This window comes from Triticum aestivum, chromosome 6B, assembly GCF_018294505.1.
Source record: "Triticum aestivum cultivar Chinese Spring chromosome 6B, IWGSC CS RefSeq v2.1, whole genome shotgun sequence".
NCBI lineage: Eukaryota > Viridiplantae > Streptophyta > Magnoliopsida > Poales > Poaceae > Triticum > Triticum aestivum.
In genome coordinates, this window is record NC_057810.1 from 672,168,062 (window position 1) to 672,195,131 (window position 27,070).

The 27,070-nt window shown below is 42.5% G+C and overlaps 1 long non-coding RNA gene across 1 annotated transcript; it reads left to right on the top strand.

The window, feature by feature from the left end:
• Positions 1-3,528: 3,528 nt before the first annotated feature.
• On the top strand, positions 3,529-4,993 carry LOC123134793 (uncharacterized). The gene is made up of 2 exons (XR_006465736.1): positions 3,529-3,880; positions 4,081-4,993. It is a non-coding gene; the product is annotated as an uncharacterized lncRNA (long non-coding RNA).
• Positions 4,994-27,070: the final 22,077 nt, after the last annotated feature.

The following is a 27,070-nucleotide window of genomic DNA, read 5'->3' on the forward strand; positions in this document are numbered from 1 at the left end:
TGTACGCCTTTCAACGTTTTGGGGGGAAATAACTTCAAGGATGCTGCAATTACTAATTTATTGCCTATATACTAGACTAAACTTACACAGTCGGTTGCGTGGAAGTACGCACCTAGTAGGCGCGCGGCATCTCTGTTCTGTTGCGGAGTCTTGTCGGGATGCATGCCCGGCCCCTTTACGCATGCATGCATGCTTGATTAACCGCGCCTGCCTGCCTACAAACAGAGCAGTCCCCGCCCCAAGATGACCCCGCTACACTTTTGTTGCACCTAGTATATCTCCTCGCTCCTCGCTAGGGTAGAGGATTATCTCCGCATTGATCACACCTTTTCCTTGAAGCAAGCAAGCAAGCATCACGCATTTCCGTCTGTGTAACTGTACGTACTCCCATCTATGCATGCAGATCCGGGCCTCTCTCACACACTGCCGCACGGCTCCAAGAAGCCTCTGGCCCTGGCCCCGTTGCCATGTTTGTGCTGCGTTGCTCTCTGCAAACAGTGCTATCTATACAATGGTGCTGCGCGGGCGTGTCTGTATTTGCAAGCAACAGAGATCGGGAAAGCATATAGTTATAGCCAGCAGTGTCACCTTCCTCCCTTCCTTCCTTGATATACACGCCTGGCCTCACTCGCCGCACTTGGAAATTCTGTCCCTGCCATTTCCATGATCCACAGAAACAGAAGATACCCCAGCGCGCTGCTGCACCGGCCACGGGGTATGGTGCATTGTTTCTATAACAGCCTGGAGCCAAAACTAGCAATCCCGAGTTAAGTATAGCAAGCTAGGTAATCAAATGTGCTCTCGTCTTGTGGGTGCGACAAGTTAGCACAACAGGGCCGGCAATGGTGTCAGGCTGATAAGACGGGTCGCTGTGATAGCGACGGCCGTAGTAATAGTTTATCAGCCGTGAGCTACTGTGATAGCTAGAGTGATAGTCGGAGCACGTAGGTGCCCGGCGGAATTGAAGCCGTTGCATGGCAATGGGAATTGACGGTTTGTGTGATCCCGACCTGTGAAGGAGGAGGACCGAGCAGCCGCTGCTGGCTTGCCCTAGCTAGGAAGATAGGATAGGATAGGACCCTGCGGTACAGAACAGATATCGCGCTGAAACTTTTCCGATTAGCTCAGGCCTTTTGTGGTAGGCTTTCCGGTTGGGAGGGCCGAGGGAGCAGTAATGGCGGTTCCATTTCTGGTGGCACGGGGTGGGAGTTGCTCCTCCCTCCCGGCCGTATGAACAAATTGGCAGGCGTTTGGCAAGCGGATTCAATGCCGGTTTGTTACTGCTCTGCCCTGCCATCGTTTTCCTTGTGATGGCAAGCAGATGCAGCTTTGGCGAGGAATTGGTATAGCTGTCTGACACGAGGACCATTCTATAACTCTGCACCTCTGAATTGAACGGCTGAAACGTGGGATTAATTCAAAAAATCGCAGTCATGTTACAGGAAACTCTTATCGGTGGGCATGCGTTGCATTTTATAATGTGGACTTACGGATTTTGGTTTGCTGTTGTCAATATTTTAACCTGTCTCTTTATTTATTTTATAAATGCATGATTAAAATGGTACTCCCTCCGTCAACAGCAAAGCTGTTTCGAGACGGACAACCAGGGTGTGATGCAAGATTTGTCGAGGGCAGAGCTGGTGAGATCCCGCCATGGCCCTCTCATCGAAGAGATGAAAGAGCTACTCGCCTCTCAGGATGATTTCCGTGCGGTTTGGGCTAGATGCTCCGTCAACCGTGCGGCGCATAATTTAGCTAGATACGTCTGCCTTAATAAATTACTAGATTGTCGATGGCGCGCGTTGCCGCGTCCGTCTTTTTTGCTCTTATAATTGTTCGATATATGAAATATTTCTTATATATTTTTTAGTGTTTTGAGCTCTTGTAATTTTTAGGCATATGAAGTGTGTTGGCTCTTATAATATACATTTGTTTCAAGTTCTTTGAACTATTGCGCTTTCTTGCAGCTTTTGCTTGTCCACTCCATTTTCCAAAATAATGGCATGCAACTGAAGAGAGGAATCTGATTGTTTTCCAATGTACCGTGTTCAACTCTTTCTTCATAGGTCTATTCTGTCGCAAAAGATCACATCATGACATCCCAAAAAATAGCAATATTCAGAAAAAAAACATCAGGGATGTTTGACGAATGGGTAGAACTGATATATGTACTCATATAAATATTTTTTTAATTTTCTCGATATTATAGTTCAACAGAAGAGAATACACCAAAACTGTAAACAACAAAACATACAATTAGATGTCTGATTAAACCACAAATAGTTACGAAGCCAAAAATCTGAGAATATACAAATTCAGCAAATATCATTTCTTCCAAGATTCATATGAGGTTGCACTTGGGTATGCAAAGTTCCCTAAACTGTTGTTTCCAAAGCAATGTTCAACAATCAGTTGGCTTTAGCTCGATCTATACAGAGAAAAAAAATACTTAACACCTTTTCATCTCTTGGAACCATCAATATCAATACTTCCAGATCCATGAAGCTGCAAATGCAACAGAGAAAAATTGAAGGATTAAATCTAAAAAGGAAGAGGATATCATGGAAGAAGGAATCAAGGCAAGGCAATACAAGTTCCATGGGAGGTCAGAATATTAAAATACAGAGGATATATCATCAAGGAAGGAATCAAAGGTGAAGGCAATACAAGTATCATGAGTGGTCACAATATTACGATACAACCACACTTACAAGTTACAATGAACTTTGTGCTAGAACTGATATTCACAATGTTGAAAAGGCCGAAATAAAATTACGTCATGACAACATAGTGCTTTTTAGGTCTCTGATTCCTGCAACACATGGGCCGGTTTCTGCATTTTCATTAGCTTTGCTCTTCTCCTTTCACAAAAAGTAACAACTATTCACCAAGTAATACTACTATAAAGAAACCGAATTGTAAAACAGGTCTTATAATCATCATCCGGTGACTTCTGAGCAGATTAAAATGGCACGGATAAAACGACAACTATACCACAAATTCAACATGCAGCAGCTGCGCACACCATCTCTTCATCGGCCGATCCTCGCCCTGAACCTTGTAAACCTGCGACCGACAAGATGAACGGGATAAAGGGCGAATTACAAAAGGCATCAGGGGTCAGAGATAAAGGAAGGTGAAGAGCTAGCATTAAGGTTTACCTGTCGACTTAGACCAACCACTAATACTGCCGCCGCCGCATCCTCTTGCGCCGGTGAGCCACGTACGCCGCCCCTTGCTTATCCTCCTCCGCATCGTCAAGCCGCTAATGCTGCTGCCGCATCCTCCTCATCAGTTGTCGTGCTTTCACCATGGCTGTATTGGCAGCAGTGGCGCCTGAATCACACAGGAACAACAGGAATTAACACATATGCGATCCATGAAAGCGGGATGTGAAAGAAATTAATACGAGGAAAGATGCAAAGAGCAGAGAATAAATAGCATGAAGTAGATGCACCGAGGAGGTGAACCAGTCAGTTTATGTACGCCATCACCCGCCATGCAACGGCGGAGCTTCGTGGGGGCGAACCTGGGCCGTCGCCCCCCAGCAAAAATGAATTTTTTTTACTACCCCTATGTATACATACAGCCCACAGGCCCACTTATCAACTAGGACTAGTCTACGATGCCTGGAGCCTGGATGCAGCGACCAACTCCATACTCCAGAATCCTTTTCCCCTTTGACTTGCGACCACGGACGGCTGAGCGTGGGCGTGGGGCACCGGCGACTGGGAACTGGCCGCTGTGGCCTGCCGGCGTGGGGCGACCGCTGGCCGGCTGGCAGGTGGCCGGCTAGGGGTTGGTCGACTCCTTCCTCCTCCGCTCAGGTTCATCCACTTCTGCCTCGGTTGTGGCTGTCCTCCCGCGCAGCAGTGCCTCGGTGAGCAGATTCCCCTCCCTGTATGGTTGTATCTCTCTCAATCTCTCCCCTTGGAAATTCTGGAAAGTTGGAATATTGTGATTCTGTAGTTTTGTTACCTTAGTGGAGGAAGATTCTAATTAGGTCATCTGGTCATTGATTTTGTCAGTTAGATTTTGTCAATTGGATTTTATACTGAAATATATAAATGTCCTTTACAGATTAAGAGGGAACAAGAGAGGCCGTGATGCTTAAGGGGAAAACAATTGATGCGTTTTTCAAAAGAAAGAGAGGTGATTCAACTGAATGTGAAGTTGATGAACCAATAGCAACAGAAGCAATTCCTGTTCCGCCTCCTCTGTTGTTGCTCGAATTTGAGCAACATGGACCACATCCTTCGATGCCTCAACAACAAGGCCATCAAACTCAAACAAATGAAGTACAATTTTGAGGGATTGAATTCTTGCAGCGGGATCCAGCACTACGTCCACAGATTTGGCAATATCCACCTAATCAAAGAGATGATGTGGGGCGAGCATATTTGAAGCTTGGTATTATGCAGCCCCGCTTGAAGAATTACAAAGCTTACGGTTCAGAAGGTCGCAAACGACGCTTTAAATATGACTGGTTCAAGGATTTCCCATCATGGTTGGAGTACTCGGAGGACAGTCATCGTGCATATTGCTTCTATTGTTTCTTGTTCAGCAACAATAAAAACAAGCGAGGTGGTTCAGATGTCTTTACTATGCGAGGATTTGTAAATTGGAAGAAGGTCCATGATGGAAAGAAATGTGCATTCTCTACTTTGAAGTGGAAGATGATTATCTAGCCAATAGCTTGCTAGTAAACATAGAGAGTGAAATTGTGGAGAAGTACAACTATGAAGATGTTCTTGTGCACTTTAAGGGTGTAAAGAAACGAAGGGCTGATCTGTAGTGAACTGGATGCTCCATAGTTAAATAGTATTTTGGGTATAGTTTCTTTTGTTCTGGAGCTGGTCAGTAGTGAACTGAATGTTCCACGGTTAAATAGCACTTTGTAGTGAACCGAATTCTCTACTGATTAGAAATGTATTTTGTAAGCTAATCTGGAGAAGATCAATATAATTATCTAAGTTACTTGATATTTGCAACATCTAACTTGTTGAATATGTATGATTTCGTATTTGTTTCTTTACAGCTTCGCCCCTCCAAAGATTTCTTTCAAGCTCGCCATGAATGCGCGCTTAGAAACTGAACGGAGCAGTTTCCAGTAGATGAGGCGTCGAGCCGTCGACCATTATCGCCAGCACACCTATCTTTCTTTGTCGCAGGCGGATCGCTCGGGCCGGCTGGATCGACCGGCGTCCGATTCACCCGCATCCCGCGCTTAGGCGGCCCTCGAGCAGCTCGCGTCGGCTAGATCCCCTGAACCGCCGGTTCCCTAGCGCGCGTCGCCTCGGCTCGCTCGAGCGCTGGCTCCCCTCACGCGGCTCGAGTCCGCTGACCGTCGGTTTTCTCGCTTGCCGCGTGCGTGGCGTCGCTGGATTGATGCAGATGATATATGGGCCAGTGAAGCACCTATCGCTGTGTAGCTTCGTGAGTTTAGACATGGGCCAACGAAGCCCACTCAACGACAGGCCTGCAAAAAAATCCCCAGAGTAGCGGCCCATTAGGACAGGTAGCCCAGTCACGGTAAATTCGTGCTGAAACAAGATCTGACGGCCAGAAACGATTCAAACACGAAATCCGACGGCCAAAATCGCCGAAGGCATGAGAGAGCTCGGATTAGGCTCGGTTATACTGTCCTAAATGTAAGACTTGGTTTTCTGTTCCTCTAGATTGTATTCACGACATTATAGTGGCTGAGGCCACCTAGTTAATAAAAGGCAACAAGGTTGACCCAAAAAAAAGCTCTTATATTCTGAAACGGGGGAGTAGTTACAAATACAGATAATGTATCACAATCTACATGCGTGGTGTTTTTTTTTCATACCAGGCAAAACCTGCTTTTTTAGAAATGTGATATACGTGACGAGTAGCCGCGAGGCCCCACATATAAACCAAAAGAAAAGAAAAACAAGCTCATGCCGGAGCCCTGAGATAATGAACAACACTGTTTGCAGATCTATGCATCTTGCACAAGACGCCCATATTTCCCATGATCATTGATCATTGGATGACATAAACGAAAGAGAGGGGCCGAGGTTGGGTGGTTCACATAAGTAGATCGGGGCATGCATGCACTTGGAAAATATTAGGTTTGATTAGCACTGCCACGCCGAAGCGTCAGTCTTCAGCCGTACGTACCACCAACCATGCGTGAAGTTTCACAGACGAGCATTTCTTCAGAGGAAAGGGCATGCATGGCCACGGAACGGAAGTACGCATGGCGTACGTACCACTGCCGTTCCAAATCAAGCGGGCCAGCAGCTGTGCGGCACGCGCGCTCGGATGAACGGATGGATGCACGCACCGCGCGCACAGGAGCGCGCGCCCCAGCTAATAAGCAGTGCGGCTGTGCCCACAAACACATGGCTCAGATCGACAGGACCATCCACATGACATGCGACTGTGGAAGCAGAGCACGCACCCGGGCTAGCCAGATCCTGAAAAAGAGGCTTTCCCCGAGTATGACAACGTAACTCGCCGGTGAATAATGGCCGTGTGGTGAGTGGACCATGTCGGAGGTGCTAGCTAGGGACTGTTGTACTTGGTTTGTTCGGTTGGGACATCATTTCGGACGTCGAAACGGGACGGAACGCAGCTCCAAGTTGCATTGATCGGCCGGTCGTGAGGTTCACACGCGGGCACGCGGGCACGCATGCATGCACAGGAGACAGCAACTAGCGCTGTTGGGGGTGTGGTGGTTGACGGGGACGGGACGGCCGCCCGATGATCGATCGTCCGTCTGGACCTCGTGGTGCTGGTCTCTGTCGACGATCCAGCATGTACACATGCCCGACGACCGGCTGCTAGAACTTATCCTCGCACGTTGCCAACTTGCCAAGCACCGGATCGAGCGGTGGACGTACGTACGGTGTGCGTGAACGAACGGTACTGCCTGACATGTCGTCGCGTATGGACGGCCGCAAAGGATTCACGGATCGGAGAAGAAGCAATGATGGCGAGGCCGCCGTGTGCGTCCCTCGCTGGCTCGCACCGCCACTAGTGTCTTTCTGCTCGGCCCTGCACGCCGCAACCATGCAAAAGCACGTACGTTTTCAAAATCAAAAGTCTCGGACCGCTCGTTGTCCGTCCGGTCCCAACGTAGCAAAGGCCGGCCAGCCGGCACCGCTCGTGGTGCCTGCATGCCTGGATCTGGATGCCGTTGAAGATAAAGATATCGTCTTCTTTTTGAGATAGTGAACCGCTCGTGCCAAGCGGATGGAGATGTCTGCTAGAATTGGTATAAGCGTTCCTACTCCTCCGTAGAGGAGCCGCGTGTCTATATTGATTTGAGGGCATAACTTGCCGTAGGGTACAAGTCCAGAGAGAATCCCAATCTAGTTCGGTTTAGGAAGTAGAGATAGCTACGGGAGGTGAAAGAGATAGAGATAGGTTGAGATTACATGAGATAAACAGTTCAAACTCTAACAGCCTCCCTTAATCTAAACTATCCTATGTTACGATTTCTCTTGAACTCTTCAAAGGACTTGGTTGGCAAAGCTTTGGTGAATCCATCGGCTACTTGATCTTTGGATGGAATGAATCGTATATCAACTTCTTCTCTGCAACTCTTTCACGTACAAAGTGAAAATCAATTTCAATGTGTTTGGTTCTACCATGAAACACTGGATTAGCAGAAAGATAGGTTGCTCCCAAGTTGTCACACCATAGACAAGATATACGAAGTTGCTTGATTCCTAGCTCATGAAGCAACGATTCCACCCAAATAATTTCAGCTGTTGCATTTTCTAGTGATTTGTATTCAGCCTCTGTACTTGACCTTGACACAGTGGCTTGTTTTCTGGCACTCCAAGAAATAAGGTTTGAACCAAAAAACACTGCAAATCCTCCAGTTGACTTTCTGTCATCAACACATCCTGTCCAATCAGCATCAGAGAATGCACTGACAAGTGTGGAACTGGAACGTCTGAACTGAAGTCCCAAACTCATAGTGTGCTTAATGTATCGTACGATCCGTTTGACAGACGTCCAATGTGTGGAGGTAGGAGCATGTAAATATTGACAAACCTTGTTCACAGCAAATGATATATCTTGCCGTGTCAAAGTCAAGTATTGTAGGGCTCCAACAACACTTCTATATTTTGTGCTCTCCTCTTCATTAAGAGGTTCTCCTTGATATGCTGAAAGTTGTTCTGAAGAAGACAATGGTGTAGGAGAGGGTTTGCAATCCTTCATTCCCATACGAGTTAGAAGTTCAGTAGCATATTTCTCTTGATTCAACACTATGCCATCTTGAGTCTTCTTAACTTCAATGCCTAAGAAGAAATGTAAATCACCAAGATCCTTCAAAGCAAATTCTGAACTCAAATCGCGCAAGAGAGCATTAGTGACATCTTGAGAAGAGCTTGCAACTATAATATCATCCACATATATGAGCACAAAAATCATTGTGTTTGCCTTATTATAAATGAAGAGAGATGTATCTGCCTTGGATGGAATAAATCCAAGATGCTTTAATTGTGAACTTAACCTTGAGAACCATGCTCTAGGTGACTGCTTCAGACCATAAAGAGCTTTGTCAAGCCTGCAAACATAATGAGGTGTTTGTTTGTTTTCATATCCTGGTGGTTGCCTCATATAGACCTCCTCTTCCAGAACACCATGCAGAAACACGTTCTGAACATCTAGCTGTCGAAGACTCCATCCCCTAGAAACAGCAATGGCTAGCACAAGTCTTATAGTAGCAGCTTTTACAACTGGACTGAAAGTATCCTCATAATCAATCTCATACCGTTGCTTGAATCCTTTGGCAACTAGACGTGCTTTATACCTATCAATGGAGCCATCTGCTTTTCTTTTGATTCTATAGACCCACTTGCAGTCAATAATATTTTTACCTCTCTGATTTGGCACCAAGTGTCATGTCTTATTTTTCATGAGTGCATCATACTCTTCATCCATAGCCCTTTTCCATTTAGGATCTCCAAGTACATCTCTCAACTTTGCTGGTTCACCTGAAACACATAACATGCCATATGGTATAGTACCATCTCTTCTTATTTTGGGATTTCTAATACCTTTTTGTAGCCGGGTCATGACCCTTGAGGTAGTAGCAGACTGTTCTTGCTGTTGCACAGATCGGCTGGTTGCAGACGATCCAGGAGACCCATCCATGTGTGCAGACTGTGCTGATGTATCTGATCCAGTAGACCCTGGTGTGGCCTGACCTGAACTAGCAATGGCTGGGTCCACGGAGTAATCTGGAGCAGAAGATCCCGAGCCTGCTGCTCCTGTCCCCTGCATGCGCGCACCGGACGTCCCTTGCATGCGCGCGCCGGACGAGGGGAATCCCGCGTTGTCTCCTGTCAACGTGGCGGATGCGGAGCGGGCCGGAGATGCCTGACTCTCCTGTCGGCTGGCAGGCACGTGATCCCGCGCGGATCTCCGCCCGTGATCCGAGATGGATCGGCGCACAGGCGTGGCAGGCGCCGCCGCATCCTCCTCGTGTTCTGCGCCTGCTGCTTCTTCTTCAAACACATCAAATATAGCATCATTTTGTACCGGATTTTGATCATCTTGGCCATTTTGAACGCCGTTTTCTTCATGCACCTGCACAGACATAGTACCCGGAGTAGAACTAGAAGGAATATTAGCACATTGGTTAGTACAATTGTTATCACCCCCTTGATCAAACTCCAGAAGTAGAAGAATTTCTTTTCGAAGAAGGGCACCGACATTTGGATGGAGTGACTTGAAGGGAAAAACAGACTCATCAAAGACAACATCCCTAGATATGTAGATTCTGCCAGTAGAGACATCAAGACATTTGACCCCTTTGTGTATAGGACTATAACCCAGGAAAACACATTGTTTGGAACGAAACGCAAGTTTACGTGTGTTATATGGTCGAAGATTCGGCCAACATGCACAACCAAAGATGCGGAGAGATGTATAGTCAGGAGTAATACCAAAAAGACGAGTGATGGGGTTCTCAAATTTGATGACTTTACTGGGTCTAATATTGATAAGGTATGTTGCGGCGAGAAAGGCCTCATCCCAAAATTTGAGAGGCATAAATGCATGAGCCAGCAATGCTAGTCCTACTTCAACAATGTGTCGATGCTTTCGTTCAGCAGAACCGTTCTGTTGGTGAGCATGGGGACAAGATACATGGTGAGAAATTCCAATTTTTTGAAAAAAGGAATTCAGTTTCTCATACTCACCTCCCCAGTCCGTTTGCATGGCAAGAATTTGAGAGTTCAGTTGATGTTCAACAAGGCTTTGAAAGTTGCTAAAAACTTGAAAGACATCGCATCGCTTCTTTAGCAAATAGATCCAAGTAAATTTACTATAGTCATCAATAAAGCTTACATAATAAGAAAATCTACCAACTGAGGTGGGGGCTGGCCCCCACACATCTGAAAAGATAAGTTGTAATGGAGCAGTAGATACACAAGTAGAGATGGGATATGGTAATTGATGACTTTTTGCTTGTTGACACGCATCACAAACTGACTCAATACTAGACACAAAAGGAAGTTTATTTTTACTAATGACATGCTGAACTATGACTGAAGATGGATGACCCAATCGTCGATGCCACTTCTCTGAAGATGGTTTGGTGACACTCCAAGCTTGTTTATTTGACTCTGACGAAGGAGAGGATGATATGATTGGATAAAGACCTCCCTCGCTTCTTCCTCTAAGGATGACTCTCCTCGTTGCCAAATCCTTAATCACAAAAGAGTAAGGATAGAAAGTGATGAGAACATTATTGTCAAGAGTAAAACGATGAACAGAGACAAGATTTTTTGATGCATGAGGGATATGTAAGACATTGTTTAGACAAAAATCTTTCTGAGGGGTTTTAACAATTGAGTTACCAATGTGAGTAATATCCATACCAGCTCCACTTGCCGTGTGCACTTGATCACCTCCATGATACTTCTCCCGCATCATCAATTTATCAAGCTCTCCTGTGATATGCTCGGTAGCTCCTGAATCTGCATACCAATTGGTGTCGATGCCATATGAGTTGGTGACGAGGTTAACCCTCTTCTTTTCCTGACGATCTTCCTTGTACCGATCCCAGCAGTCCCTGGCGCCGCCAGCATGGTATTTGTAACATATCTGGCACTCGGGGTAATCATCCTCATGTTGCTGCTGATGCTGCTGCGGTGGCGGCTGGCGCTGACGCTGCTGGTAGCCGTTGTTTCCACCATTGCGAGTAGGAGGAGAACGAGCACGGTCAGAACGACCACGCCCTCTTCGTCCGCGACCTCCTCTGCCCCGATACTGGCCGCGCCCCCTGTACACGGCATTAGCTGACGAACGGAAGCTTGGTCCGTCGCCTAGCATCTCCATCCTCTGATCGAAGGCGGAGATCTGCGAGAAAAGGTCATCAACCGTGATGGAGTTTTTGATGGCGCCAACTGTTGCGACGATGGGATCATAGTCCCTATCGAGTCCGGCGAGGATGTAATCCACCATCTCTCCATCTGTCACCGGACGTCCTGCTGCCGCAAGCTCGTCTCCGAGGCTCTTCATCTTGGCGATGAAGGCATTGCTGGACATGTTGCCCTTCTTGGTGTTGGAGATGGCGATCCTCAAGTTTGTTATTCGCGATTGCGACTGCGCAGCAAAGATCGTGGTAAGAGCAGTCCATAGATCAAGGGTACTTTCCTTACCAATAACTTGCGCGAGGATTTCTGGTGTGAGCGAATTCAGCAGGTAACTTAGGACCTGCTGATCTTTGGCAATCCATGGACCATACAATGGATTCGGCTCGATGGCCGTGGTCTTGTCCGCCTTGGCGATCTCCACTGTTTTCGGCGGCGCTGCATCGCTGCCGTCGAGAAGACCGGTCACCTGCGCACCTCGCAGGGCGGCAGAACTTGCGCTTTCCATAGGAGGTAATTCCCCCTCGCGAGCTTCTCTGATGGAGGCGCGCCGAGGTTGAGGCCGGCGACGCTGGAGCTCATGATGATGGTGAAGGAAAGGCGCCAGGGTTCTGATTGTTTTGTTGTGTTGCTAGATGATAGGGAAGAGGCTAGCTATATATACCATGTTAGAATTGGTATAAGCGTTCCTACTCCTCCGTAGAGGAGCCGCGTGTCTTTATATTGATTTGAGGGCATAACTTGCCGTAGGGTACAAGTCCAGAGAGAATCCCAATCTGGTTCGATTTAGGAAGTAGAGATAGCTACGGGAGGTGAAAGAGATAGAGATAGGTTGAGATTACATGAGATAAACGGTTCAAACTCTAACAATGTCGTGTTCGTGGCGCGTATCATCCGTCCGTGGGCACTTTGCTTGGCGTCATTTCAATTTCGACGGCGACCATGCATGCAACTGACAGATCACGCGACCAAGCCTTTTTTCCTTTTTATTTCACGTAATAACACGGTGCCACCGTAGCTGCTGCTCATGCTTGCTTCTCGAGTGCCATCCGCAAGACCGCAACTTGCAGGCACTATAAGACCTTGTGCAATGGAAGATGCTTAGGAGAGGTGCTTAGAAAAATAAACCAGAATTTTCTTAAGCACCGGTGCTTATTTGTACAGGGTAGACGTTTAACTAAGCATCTCTTCTATAGAAATAGGCACCGGTGTTTCAGAAAAACCCGGTTTATTTTTCTAAGCACCTCCCTAAGCATCTCCCATTGTACAAGGCCTAAGGAGATGGTGAATCGACGTAGGTCTAGAACGGGCATCTCTAACGGTAACAACGACCCACAAATTTCCTTCGCGCATTTGTCTGCGGACAAGAGGGGACAAGTCTACGAAGACGGACGCAGGAGGTCGCCATCCAGTATACTTTTTCTTTGAGAATCAATGGGGGAGCTCTCCGTCTGAATATATTACTCAAAGGCTGCCAAGGCAGCAAGTCCAGAATTACATAGGCCCGACACAGCGTGCAGAGAGGTAGGAACGCCACGAGAAGACGTCCTCCTTGTATACAACTGTCTGTATACATTTAAACCAAGCTGACAAAATTTATACAAACCGGCTGATATTCATCAAAATTTTGGTCAAAAATAGTATAAATCATTCACACATAGCATGCAAATTAAGTCTAATACCACAATATCTCAAATTCGACTAGATTAACTGGATATTCAACACATTTTTCATTAACAGATCATGCCCTTCCACACATACTCCCCTTCAGGTTCACCCAACAGTGCGTGTACGTAAATGTCCGTCCCTCTGTCCTATGGTACACCACGGCAGCGCCTGCGGACTACATAATCTGTAGACCAACATTGAGTGAATGGATCAATCGACAAGTTGAGCAAGAGGAATCAAAACTTACAATCTTGTCCTCTGCCACGTGCAATGGCCACCTTGCCTCTAGCTGACGAACCATGTCACACAACTTAGTGACACTGGTCTGGATTGCATACGAGCGATACAACAACGACCTCATGTTGCGTTGTTGAATGATGTACATATCATAGGGCGCAATGTGCTGTCGTGCGCCAAATGTTTCATGCACTTGCTGCTAGAAGCCCCCCCCCTGTTTCTCCTGCCTATGAAATCCACGGATATAACCAAGCATGCATTGCACAACAACTCATCCTCCATGATCGAGTAGAGCTTGCCATCCTTCATACTCTGAAGAATGACATAGCGTTCGAAAATAAGCTCAATGATATTTGACCGAACACCTGCCGAAAGTGGTGTCCGCCACTGAGGTCGTCGACAGGGGGCCTTGTGTACCTGGGTGCAAACGGCTCTAGGTCGTAGAGGCGAGCGGGCGCGTCGGTGCTGGTTGCAGACGTCCAACAATGCCTCTGTGGCGGCCGGAGGCGTACTGCAGCGGCGGCGGATGTGGATGGTGCGGATGCAAAGTAAGGCAAAGAATAGGCGGAGTGGAAGGAAATAGGACCGGGATGGTGGATTGGGTGGGCCGGGGGTGTCGAAGTCCTCCGTGTCTGATGTCTGGATTCCCGCAGAGCTCCCCGCCCTGTTTCCAATTTACGGGAGAAAGTGCGTCAGAACCGTGTCGCAGACCGACACCAGACCATGTTGGATGGCTTCCGCGATTCGGACAACCTGATCCGAAGGAATGCGGGCGGTTTGAGGGTCGGCGTTGGAGATGCCCTAACAAGACTCGACGCTTCTTGGCAGGCTGGTGCAATGCAGCTGTGCAGGATGGGGTGGCTCCAATAGCCAGTAGGGTCGGGGCTCGCGCTCTGTCATCGTCATTAGCTCGGTCTGCATCGTTCGCGAGCTCCCACTGACACGATGGATGGACCGGTAACGGCCCAGCCACCCAGGCCTTCCATGGACATGTCGCCGAAGGCAGCCGTCGGATTGGCCCAACCCAGCGCGGACACATGAATCCAAAGTTTTCTCCTTTCTTTATTTTTTACTTCTTTTCATTCATTTTTTGTTGTATTTTTCTACTATTACTTGTATTTTGAAATATTCTGAGTAAGTCTATTATAAATTCACTTTATATAAAAAAAGTTGAAAAATGTTAATCAAACATATGAAAAGTTGTACAATGCATATGGAAAAAATATAAATAAAAAACTAGATTTGGATTTTTTAGAAAAATGTTAATCATGCATTTAAAACTGTTAAATGTGTATAGAAAAATGACTCCAATGTATACAAGTGTATAAAAAATAGAAAAATGTGCAAGGATAAAAGTAGACATCAAAATATATAAGTTTTCAAAACAGTTAATCATGTATTATACAATGTTAAATGTGTATATAAAAACGTCCTGATGTATACAAAAATTAATAGAATGTGTACGAACAAAGTATAGATAAAAATATGTTTCAAAATTTTAGTCATGACTTTGGAAAATGATAAACGTGTGATAAAATGTTTCTGATGTATATAGAAAAATGTACAATGTTTGCATAAAATTTAGACATAATAATATATGTTTAAAAAATTGTTAATGTTGTATGAAAAATTTAAACATCTATAGAAAAATATAAACTGGGTGCATTCAACAAAATGTACAAAGAAAACCTATAAAATCAAAAAAGGAAACACAAAAAAATTAATACAAATAAAACTAAAATAATATCAAAAAAGTCCAGTAAACCTAATAAGAAAGAAAAAAGAGATACAAAAATAGCAACTGTGAATAATAAGATGAAAAATGAAGAAACAACAGAAACCAAGGTAAACAACTGAAGAAAAAAAGAAAATAGGAAGCAACCGGAAAAGAAAACGAAAAGAGAAAAAAAAAGAAAAAAACGGAAGAGGCCATTCATTAAAGAAGGGTGAGTGCTATATCTCGCATTAACCGAGACCGAAGCACCTCTCGCACTGAGGCAGTATTGGGCCGTGCCGCTAGTGTATATTTTCAGGAAAATGAAGTTTAAAAAGGAGCGCGCGAGGGATCGATCCTAGGATCACCACGTTGCATGACGGCACTGTTAGTGCTGACTTTGAGTTCCTGTACAATTAATAGGGCACGGTCTACTAGAATGAAAAGAGCGCTTTTACACATTTATTACAATTATTTTCTTTGGTTTTTATTTCCTTCTTGGTTTTCAATGCTTTTGTGTTTTCTTTCTCCATTTCCTCTCTTTTATTCGGTTTACCCTTTCCTTTCCTTTTTCTCCTTCGGTTTTTGCTTCTTATTGCATTTGTTTCTTTGTTTTTTTGTTTTTTCTTTGGTTTATTTAGTTTCTTTTTTATGATTGTTTTTTGGTTTCGTCGTTTCTTTTATTTTTATTCTACATTTTTGTATATGTCAACAAAAATTTTGGAATACATTTATTCTACACACATTTTTCAAATGCTTTATTAAAAAAAATTAAATACAATATTAATATTTTTTAATACATGGTCAACATTTTTTCTATAAACACTTTAAACTTTTTCAAATTCTTGATTAACATCTTTCAAGTACTCCCTCTGTAAATAAATATAAAAGCGTTTAGATAACTAAAGTAGTGATCTAGACACTGTTATATTTCTTTACGGAGGGAGTACAAGATTAACATTTTTCTAATACATGATCAACATGTGTTCTATTTACATTTAACTTGTCAAATGATTGATTAACATATTTCAAATGCAATATTAACATATTTGAATACATGATCAACATTTATTCTAAACACATTTAATATTTTCAAATTCTTGATTAACATTTTTCAAATACTTGTTCAAGTTTTTTCTGAAATTCTTGATTTATATTTTTATATACATGATAAAAAATGTTTATCATTCTTTTAGTATATGATCTACAATTTTTTCTATACACAGTTAAATTTTTTCAATTACTTGTTCAATTTAAAAAATGCTTGATTAACATGTTTATATAAGTGATCAAATTTCTTTAATCATTTATTTAATACATGGTCAACAATTTTTCTATACGCATTTAACATTTTCCAAATGCTTGTTTAAAGTTTTTCAAACGCTTGTTCAATATTTTTTCAAATGCTTGATTAACGTATTATTAGAAATACCTGATAAATTATATTGATAAGCACTTTTTGTATACATGATAAACATTTTCTGTATGCACATTTAATATATTTTCTATTGCTTTTTAACATTTTTCAAATTTTTGAAGTAGGTTGATTTTTGTAATATATTTATTTTGAATATTTGGAAGTATAAACAAAAAAATCAAGAAAAATGGAAAAAATAATAAAAACCAAACGAAAAATGAAGCAGATGTTTTCCGTGCACCTGGGCAACTGGCGAGGGTTCCCTCTGTGTGCTGAAGACTGAATGGAGGATATAGGGGTGCCCAAAAACAAGCGGGCGAAGGACTAAACTAGCGACCGAATGACAATGCTAATGTTCGGCTCGCTATAAGCAAGGACATTTCCTGTTCGATGCCCGTTGCGCCGGTTAAAGGACTCGGCGGCAACGGGAGCACACCCCCACCTCCATCGATGCTGCATCGGGCGGCCCATTTAAAAGGTATACGGGATAGTTCAATCACAGGTTTTTGGAAGCTTCCAGAAGCTTGCCAACCCTTTTTACTCTTTTTTTTCTGGACTGGTTTTGTTTGATTTTTACGTTCTTGTTCTTTTTCTTCTAATTTTTTCATTTCTTTTTCATTTTTTATTTTACAAATTTAGAATTGTACTTATACTTTTTATTTTGTATTTTGTATTTTTTTCTCATTTCTTTAATTTCCCCTTTTTCCATTTTTAGAAATTCATGAACTTTTTTCAATCTCCATGAACTTTTTAAAAAATTGATTAATTTTTTTTAAGTACTGGTGAACCTTTTCCAAATTTGAGTTCTTTTTTCCAAAATTCGATGAACCTTTTCCCAAATTCAATGAACCTTTTGCAAAACAGATGAAGGTTTTCAGATTTTTGATTTTTTCCAATTTGATGAACTTTTTTCAAACAATGACATTTTTATTTTATTTTTGAGTTTTTCCAAATTTTCAAAAAGTTAATGGTTAAGGGTCATTTTCTTAGCGAACAAGTGAACCTGAAGAAGAATCGAGCGAGCAAGCGAACCTGCTTGTCAATGGAGGGATCAAGTGAGTGTTCGTGTTAATGGGCTGGACCAACTCACGAAGCATGTCAGAGCGAGCGGGACAACTGGCGCTTAAGGCGCCATATTGTATAGGAGGTCCGATAGGGGAGATATAGCATTCGCGACCTTCCATCCAGTATGGCCTCGAGAGTTTTATAACTTTCGGCCGATTGGGCTCAGTTTCAGGACTAGTTCTGGCGACATCTTTGCGGATGGGTTATTAGGACCAACGGTCGATCCAAAGTCACAAGAACCCGTGCCACTACTGTTAACGGCCTAGTTCTAGAGACATGAATTCGAATGAGTTGGCATGGATTACTTGGTAAATGCAGCTAGAATGGTAGTGTTTTCCTGTGTCTAGTTTTCTTTTGTCCTTGTTTCCATCTGTCTAGTCCATCTTGCAGAGAAAGTAAGGAAGCAATACATGGACAGTTAGCTTCGGCCACATCTGATTCACCACCTACATTTGCTAGCCACGGGAGATTATATAGTCATCAGCTGCATAGCTGACCGGGGAGGTGCTTTGTCTCGCTTATTGTGACATGAAATAACCCCTAGCCATAGGCGCCCCTAAATCGGCCGGCCCATCACAGGTAGGGCTGCAAATGAGTCGAGCTCGAGCGAGTTGGAGTTGGCTCAGCTCAACTCATATGAAAATTCGAGCGAGCTCAAACTGACTGAAGCTCATGACCGAGCTGTAGAACATGACTCGTGCTCAGTTTGTAACGATCTCGAGTCGATCTCGAGCTAGTTTCGAGCTAAATGAGATGGTAACAATTATAAATCTATGGATGAAAAACAAAAAAAAAATTAAGGTGAATATGCTGGGAACCTTTGCCAAAAACACATAGTCGACCACGTGCCCTAATTAGGCCTAAATCTTCTCTGCACTTAATTAAGTTTCCATGTTCATTGGTAAATAAAATGGAGAAAAATTATGGAGAACATATATGGCAATAAATTATCTTATTTTCATTTAATATATGGCATGATCATTTAACATAATGATATTCTGTCGAGCTATCGAGCTAAAATCAAGCGAGCCAACATTGGCTCCACTTCTAGGTCCAGCTACATAAAGTGGTCAAACTCAGCTCATTTCTTTTTGAGTCGATCTCGAGTCGAGTCGAAAAACGAGTCGATCTCGAGCGGCTCACGCGTCTCGAGCTTTTCTTGCAGCCCTAATCACAGAGGGAGGGTTGGCTCCTAGCGCATGTTTTTTTGTTTGTTTATTACTTTTATTTATATTTCTCAAATGAAACATATCTTATTTCAATCTTAAAATATGTTAATCACTTGAATAAAAAATGTTCATTCAGTGTATAAAAATGTTCGCGCAACCTTTAACAAATGGAGATAGCATTTCCGAAATTATATTCACATACTTGGCAAAAAATGTTCAAAAAATTTAAAAAATGTCTATATAGTGTAAACATATGTTCGCATAATTCAGAAAAATGTATCATAACCCTCAAAAGAGTATACATGACATTAAAAAAAATCAAGTGTTTGAAAAATATCTATGTGATTTTTAAAAAAGATCATACAATGTAAAAAAATATTTACATAGTTCAAAAAAGTTTCATACGACTCAAAAGAGTGTATGTGACATTAAAAAAATATCATTACATGTCTCAACAACATGTTCGTGCGTTTTTCAAAATTAATAAAATGTTTTAATAGTATCAAAAATGTTTTGTACCATTCAAAACAAAATTGACAAAATATATAACGTAAAAAATGTTCATGCAGATTTGAAAATTGCTTCGTGCACTTAAAAAATATTCAATGTGTACTTGAAAAATGTTTAACATGTACTCTAAAAACTTTAAATATCCTTTATTTGAAAAAAATTATACATCTTGTATTTGCAAATGTTCAATGTGCGTCAATTTTTCCCTCGTGTTTACTAAGAATGCAGAATACATGTGTTGAAAAAAATAGAATAAAAAAAAAACAAATAGAACAGATGAAGAAACACAGAAGAAACAAAAATCAAATATAACGATTAAAGAAACAAAGAAAACATAAAAAACAAAGAAAACCGGTTGAAAACTATTACAAACAGCACAAAGAAACAAAAGAAAGAAAAAGACAGGTGAAACTGATACGTCTCCAACGTATCTATAATTTTTGATTGTTCCATGCTATTATATTATCTATTTTGGATGTTTTATATGCATTTATTGTATATTATTTTTGGGACTAACTTATTAACCTAGAGACCACTGCCAGTTTATGTTTCTTCCTTGTTTTTGAGTTTTACAGAAAAGGGATATCAAATGAAATCCAAACGAGGTGAAAATTTACTGCGTTTTTTTATGGACCAGAAGAGACCCACGGAGCATCGGAGCCAGGCCAGGAGGTGGACAAGGAGTCCACAAGCCTAGGGGGCGACCCCCTTAGGGCGCGCCCCCTGGATTATGGCCCCTTGAGCGTCCCCCTGACGTGAGGCCGACGCCAAAAATTCCTATAAATCCCAAAACCCCCAGAAAGAAATCTAGATCGGGAGTTCCGCCGCCGCAAGCCTCTGTAGCCACGAAAAACCAACCGGGAGCCCATTCCGGCACCTTGCCGGAGGGGGAAGCCATCACCGAAGGCCATCTTCATCATCCTGGCGGTCTCCATGACGAGGAGGGTGTAGTTCACCCTCGGGGCTGAGGATATGTACCAGTAGCTATGTGTTTGATCTCTCTCTCTCTCTCTCCCTCTCTCCCTCTCTCTCTCTTGTTCTTGATTTGGCACGATCTTGATGTACCGCGAGCTTTGGTATTATAGTTGGGTCATATGGTGTTTCTCCCCTCTGCCTTCTTGTGACGAATTGAGTTTTACCTTGGAGGTTTCACTATTATTGGATTGAATACTATTATAGATTTGAGAACACTTGATGTATGTCTTGTGTGGGATACCGGTAGTGAAAATGGGGTGTTCTATTGATTCACTTGATGTATGTTTTGGCCCTCAACCACGGATTCCCGAGGTGACATTGGGGTAATCTATGCATAGGGGTTGATACACGTTTTTGTCCTTGTGTCTCCGGTAGGAATCTTGGGGCACTCTTTTAGGTTCTTTGTGTTGGATTGAATATTATGAATCCGAAGTTGTTTGATGCATATCGTATAATTGACCCACGGATACTTGTGGTGACATTGGAATATCTAGGTGACGTTAGGGTTGATTGATGTGTGTCATATGATGTTATTTTACTACGAACTCTAGGGTTGTTTGTGACACTTATAGGAATAGCTCAATGGATTGATCGGAAAGAATAACTTTGAGGTGGTTTCATACCCTACAAGCAATTTCATCTTATGTTCTCCATGATAGGAACTTTGGAGGGACTTTTGTCGCACGTTGAGAGATTTCCATATGATTTAATTATGTTATCATTGTTGAGAGAACTTGCACTAGTGAAAATATGAACCCTAGGCCTTGTTTTCAAGCATTGCGATACCATTTTCACTCACTTTTGTTACTAGTTACCTTGCTATTTTTATATTTTCAGACTAAAAAAATTTATATCTACCATCCATATTACACTTGTATCACCATCTCTTCGCCGAACTAGTGCACCTATACAATTTACCATTGTATTGGGTGTGTTGGGGACATAAGAGACTCTTTGTTATTTGGTTGCAGGGTTGTTTGAGAGAGACCATCTTCATCCTATGCCTCCCACGGATTGATAAACCGTAGGTCATCCACTCGAGGGAAATTTGCTACTGTCCTACAAAACTTTGCGCTTGGAGGCCCAACACGAGTCTACAAGAAGAAGGTTGCGTAGTAGACATCAAGCTCTTTTCTGGCGCTGTTGCCGGGGAGGTTAGTGCTTTAAGGTATATCTTTAGATCTTGTAATTGAATCTTTTAGTTTCTTGTTTTATCACTAGTTTAGTCTATAAAAGAAAATTCAAAAAAATGGAATTGAGGTTGCCTCATATGCTTCATCTTTTTAATGTCTTTCATGAAAATGATGGAAAGGAAAATTGTGCTCAAGTGTTAGAAGAAGAAGTTAATAAAATGTTTGGCATAAAATCTTTGAATGATGAGCATGATTGCAATGTTGTTGGTATGAATTCTTTGAATATCCATGATGCTAATGATATGCAAAGCCATAAGATTGGGGATGCTATGTTTGATGAAGATGATATTTTTACCCCCCCCCCCAAGTTTTGATGAGCACATTTATTATGATGATAGCATGCCTCCTATTTATGATCATATGTTGAAAGTGGGTTTCGAAGAGTGTCAACTCTAGTTAATGATCCCACTATTTTGGAGGGTGTTGAATCTTTTCACAATATTGATGAAAGTGGATTTGGAGAGGTTGTGACTTTATTTAGTGACGAATCCACTATTTTGGAAGAGGTTCCAATTGATTATGAGAACAAACTTACTATCTATGATGATTATTGTGATGACATGTATGCTATAAAGAATAATGATAACAATGAAACTTGTCATCATGATTTTAATTTTAAATTGGATTATGCCTCACATGATAGTTATTGTGTTGAGTTTGCTCCCACTACTATTCATGGTAATAAATTTGCTTATGTGGAGAGTAATAAATTGTTTATGCATGTGGAGCATGAAAAGAGTGCTTTATGTGATGGTTATATTGTTGAATTCATTCGTGGTGCTACTGAAAATTATTATGAGAGAGGAACATATGCATACATATTGCAGCAATATCAAGTTTCCTTTCTCTGTGTTGAAAATCTTGAAGTTATGCTTGTTTTGCCTTCCTATGCTAGTTGATTCTTGCTCCCATAAATTGTTTGCTCACAAAATCCCTATGCATAGGAAGTGGGTTAGACTTAAATGTGCTAGTCATATGATTCATGATGCTCCCTTTATGTTTCAACTCTTACCTCTTGTATGAGCATCATTAACATCATCATGCCTAGCTAAAAAGGCATTAAAGAAAATCGCTTGTTGGGAGACAACCCAATATTTATACCTAATGTCTTTATGTTTTCACATGATTAAGCTACTATATAAATCATATTTTATAGCTTTTATTTCAATAAAGTGCCAAGTAAGACCTTTGGGATGGTCTATGGTGATAGTTGATTTGATCTTGCTGAAAAATAGAAACTTTTGCGCTCATTGTCAAAATTTTATAAATTCACAGAAGCACGCTTTTGATATGAATTTTTTACACAAGATTGATATACAAATTGCCTAGATTTTCTAATTTTTCAGAATTTTTGAAGTTACATAGGTACACGAAGTTCCCAGATTACTATAGACTGTTCTATTTTTGACAGATTCTGTTTTCATTGTGTTGTTTGCTTATTTTGATGAATCTATAGATAGTATCGGAGGGTATGAACGATGGAGAAGTTGGACACAGTAGATATAACACCAATATAAATTTAGAATGAGTTCACAACAATACCTAAGTGGTGATTTGCTTTATGATACTGACGGAGCTTACGAGTTTTCTGTTAAGTTTTTTGTTGTGAAGTTCTCAAGTTTTGGGTGAAGTTTCGATGGACTGCGGAATAAGGATGAAGGAAATATGACCTAGAGGCAATAATAAAGTTGTTATTTTTATATTTCCTTATTCATGATAAATGTTTATTATTCATGCTAGAATTGTATTAACCGAAAACTTAATACATGTGTGAATACATATATAAAACACCGTATCCCTAGTATGCCTCTACTAGACTAACCCGTTGATCAAAGATGGTTAAGCTTCCTAGCCATGGACATGTGTTGTCATTTGATGAACGTGATCACATCATTAGGAGAATGATGTGATGGACAAGACCCACCTATTAGCTTAGCATAATGATCGTTCAGTTTTATTGCTATTGCTTTCTTCATGTCATATACACATTCCTCAGACTATGAGATTATGCAACTCTCGGACACCAGAGGAATGCCTTGTGTGCTATCAAACATCACAACGTAACTGGGTGATTATAAAGATGCTTTACAGGTATCTCCGAAGGTGCTTGTTGGGTTGGCATAGATCGAGATTAGGATTTGTCACTCTAAGTATCGGAGAGGTATCTCTAGGCCCTCTCGGTAATGCACATCATATGAAGCCTTGCAAACAATGTGACTAATGAGTTAGTTACGGGATGATGCATTACGGAACGAGTAAAGAGACTTGCCGGAAACGAGATTGAACTAGGTATGAAGATACCGACGATCGAATCTCGGGTAAGTAACATACCGATGATAAAGGGAATAACGTATGTTGTCATAGCGGTTCGACCGATAAAGATCTTGGTAGAATATGTGGCAACCAATATGAGCATCCAGGTTCCGCTATTGGTTATTGACCGGAGAGGTGTCTCGGTCATGTCTACATAGTTCTCAAACCCGAAGGGTCCGCATGCTTGACGATTTGTATTATATGAGTTATGTGTTTTGGTGACCGAAGGTTGTTCGGAGTCCCAGATGAGATCACGGACATGACGAGGAGTCTCGAGGTAAATATTGATATATTGGAAGGTAGTATTCGGACACCGAAAGTGTCCCAGAATGTATCGTGTACATATCGGAGTACCAGAGGGGTTACCGGAACCCCCGGGGAAAGATATGGGCTGTATGGGCCATAGGAGGGAGGCACACCAGCCCACATAGGGGTGGTGCACCCCCCACAGGGAAGGAGGCCGAATTGGACTAGGGGAGGGGGTAGTGCCCCCTTTCCTTCTCCTCCCCTCTCTCCTTTCCCCTTTCCCCCTCCGATAAAAGGAAGGGGGGGGGTGGAATCCTACTAGGACCCCAAGTAGGACTCCTCCTACTTGGGGCGCGCCTAGGACCGGCCTCCTCTCCCTCCCTCCTTTATATACGGGGGGAGGGCACCCCTACAACACATATCAATTGTTCCAAGCCGTGTGCAGTGCCCCCCTCCACAGTTTACGCCTCCGGTCATATTCTCGTGGTGCCTAGGTGAAGCCCTGCGCGGATCACATAACCGTCACCACATCGTCATGCTGACGAAACTCATCTACTTCCTCGACCCTCTGCTGGATCAAGAGCTCAGGGGATGTCATCGCGCTGAACGTGTGCAAAACTCGGGGGTGCCGTACGTTCGGTACTTGATCGGTCAGAATGAGAAGACGTTTGACTACATCAACCGCGTTAAGAAAACGCTTCCGCTTTCGGTCTACGAGGGTACGTGGACTCACTCTCCCCCTCTTGTTGCTATGCATCTCCTAGATAGATCTTGCGTGAGTGTAGGAATTTTTTTGAAATTGCATGCTATGTTTCCTAACAAAGGAGTGGCAAGTGCCTAAGCTTGGGGATGCCCAAGGCAACCCAAGGTACTATTCAAGGACAACCAACCACCTAAGCTTGGGGATGCCTCGGATGACATCCCCTCTTTTGTCTTCAATCCATCAGTAAATTTACTTGAGGCTATATTTTTATTCACCACATGATATGTGTTTTGCTTGGAGTGTCATTTTATTTTATTAGGATTTACTTGTTGTTATTAAGAGTAATTTTTTGCATCTTTTCGTTCAATAAAAGGGTCAAGTGTAGCCTTTACCATGCTTATTTTACAAGTCTATATGTTGCTGTTTTGAAAACAGAAAGTTTTCTATCATTGTTTGAATATTTGTGAATAGTCAGAACATGATAAAATCTTGAAATTTTTACACAATGAGTAACAACAAATTTTCTATAGTGTGGTAATTTTTCAGAATATTTCGAGTTAGGGAAGTATGATTCCTCATGCATTCTTTGCACACTGTTCTGTTTAGACAGATTGATGTTATGTTTGCATTGTTTTCATATGTTTGCTTGTATAATGATTCTATTTCAGGATATGATTATTAAATATGCAGAGGCATTTAGTATGCAATGTCAAATTATAATTCTAGTGATTTTCTACAGTAGAGAATGATAAGGTTTTGCATTGATTTATACTAACTTATCTCACGAGTTCTTGTTGAGTTTTGTGTGGATGAATTTTTTAAGAATTAGGGAAACCGTGATATAAAAGGAATTAAGGAGACACAAGAGCTCAAGCTTGGGGATGCCCAAGGCATCCCAAAATAATATTTCAAGAAGTCTCAAGCATCTAAGCTTGGGGATGCCCTGGTTGGCATTCCACCTTTCTTCTTCAACAATGATCAGTCAGTTTTGGTGAGCCTAAGTTTTTGCTTCTTCACATGATATGTGCTATCCTTGAAATGCCATTTATTTTATTTTGCTAGCTGTTTGAATAAAATATTATGATCTAAAAATTTTAACTGAGAGAGAGTCCTCACATAGCTACATAATTATTTGAAGGAAATATGCCCTAGAGGCAATAATAAAGTTGTTATTTCATATTTCCTTATTTCATGATAAATGTTTATTATTCATGCTAGAATTGTATTAACCGGAAACTTGATATATGTGTGGATACATAGAATTGTATTAACCGGAAACTTGATATATGTATTATTCATGATATATGTGTTGATCAAAGATGGTTAAGTTTCCTAACCATAAACATGTGTTGTCATTTGATAAATGGGATCACATCATTAGGAGAATGATGTGATGGACAAGACCCATTCGTTAGCTTAGTATTATGGTCGTTCAGTTTTATTGCTATTGCTTTCTTCATGTCAAATACATATTCCTCCGACTTCGAGATTAGGATTTGTCACTCCGAGTATCGGAGAGGTATCTCTGGCCCCTCTCGGTAATACACATCATAAGAAGCCTTGTGAGCAAAGTGACTAATGAGTTAGTTGCAAGATGATGTATTATCGAACGAGTAAAGAGACTTGCCAGTAATGAGATCGAACTAGGTATGAAGATACCGACGATCAAATCTCAGGCAAGTAACATACCGATGGACAAAGGGAATAACGTATGTTGTCATAACAGTTCGACTGATAAAGATCTTTGTAGAATATGTGGGAGCCAGTATGAGCATTCAGATTCTGCTATTGGTTATTGACAGGAGAGGTGCCTCGGTCATGTCTACATAGTTCTCGAACCCATAGGGTCCGCACGCTTAACGTTCAATGACAATATTGTATTATATGAGTTATGTGATTTGGTGACCGAATGTTGTTCAGAGTCCCGGATGAGATCACGGACGTGACGAGGAGTCGCGAAATGGCCGACAAGTAAAGATTGATATATAGGACAATAGTATTTGGACACCGGAAGTGTTCCGAAGGGTACCAGGTACATATCGGGTCACCGGAAAGGAGTTTCGGGCAACCCTGGCAAAGAAATGAGCTTAATGGGCCGAGGGAGGGACAAACCAGCCCACAAGGGGCTGGTGCACCCCTTTCCCTGGCCACAGGTCCTAGAGGAAGGAAAGGAGGGGGCGCCACCTCCTCCTGCCTTCCACCCTTGGTGGGAGAAAGGAAAGGGGGGGGGGGGACATCTCCTCCTTCCTTCCCCTCATCACCAAAAGAAGGAAAGGGGGGCGCCGACCTAGGGCAGGAGCCCAAGTAGGATCCCTCCTACTTGGGACGCCCCTAGGGATGCTTCCTTCTCCCTCCCACCTATATATATGGGGGGAGGCGCCTAGAACACACAACAACATCGGTTAGCAGTGTACGGCGTCTCCCTCCATAGATTACACCCTCAGTCATATTCTCGTAGTGCCTAGGCGAAGCCCTGCGCGGATCACTTCACCAT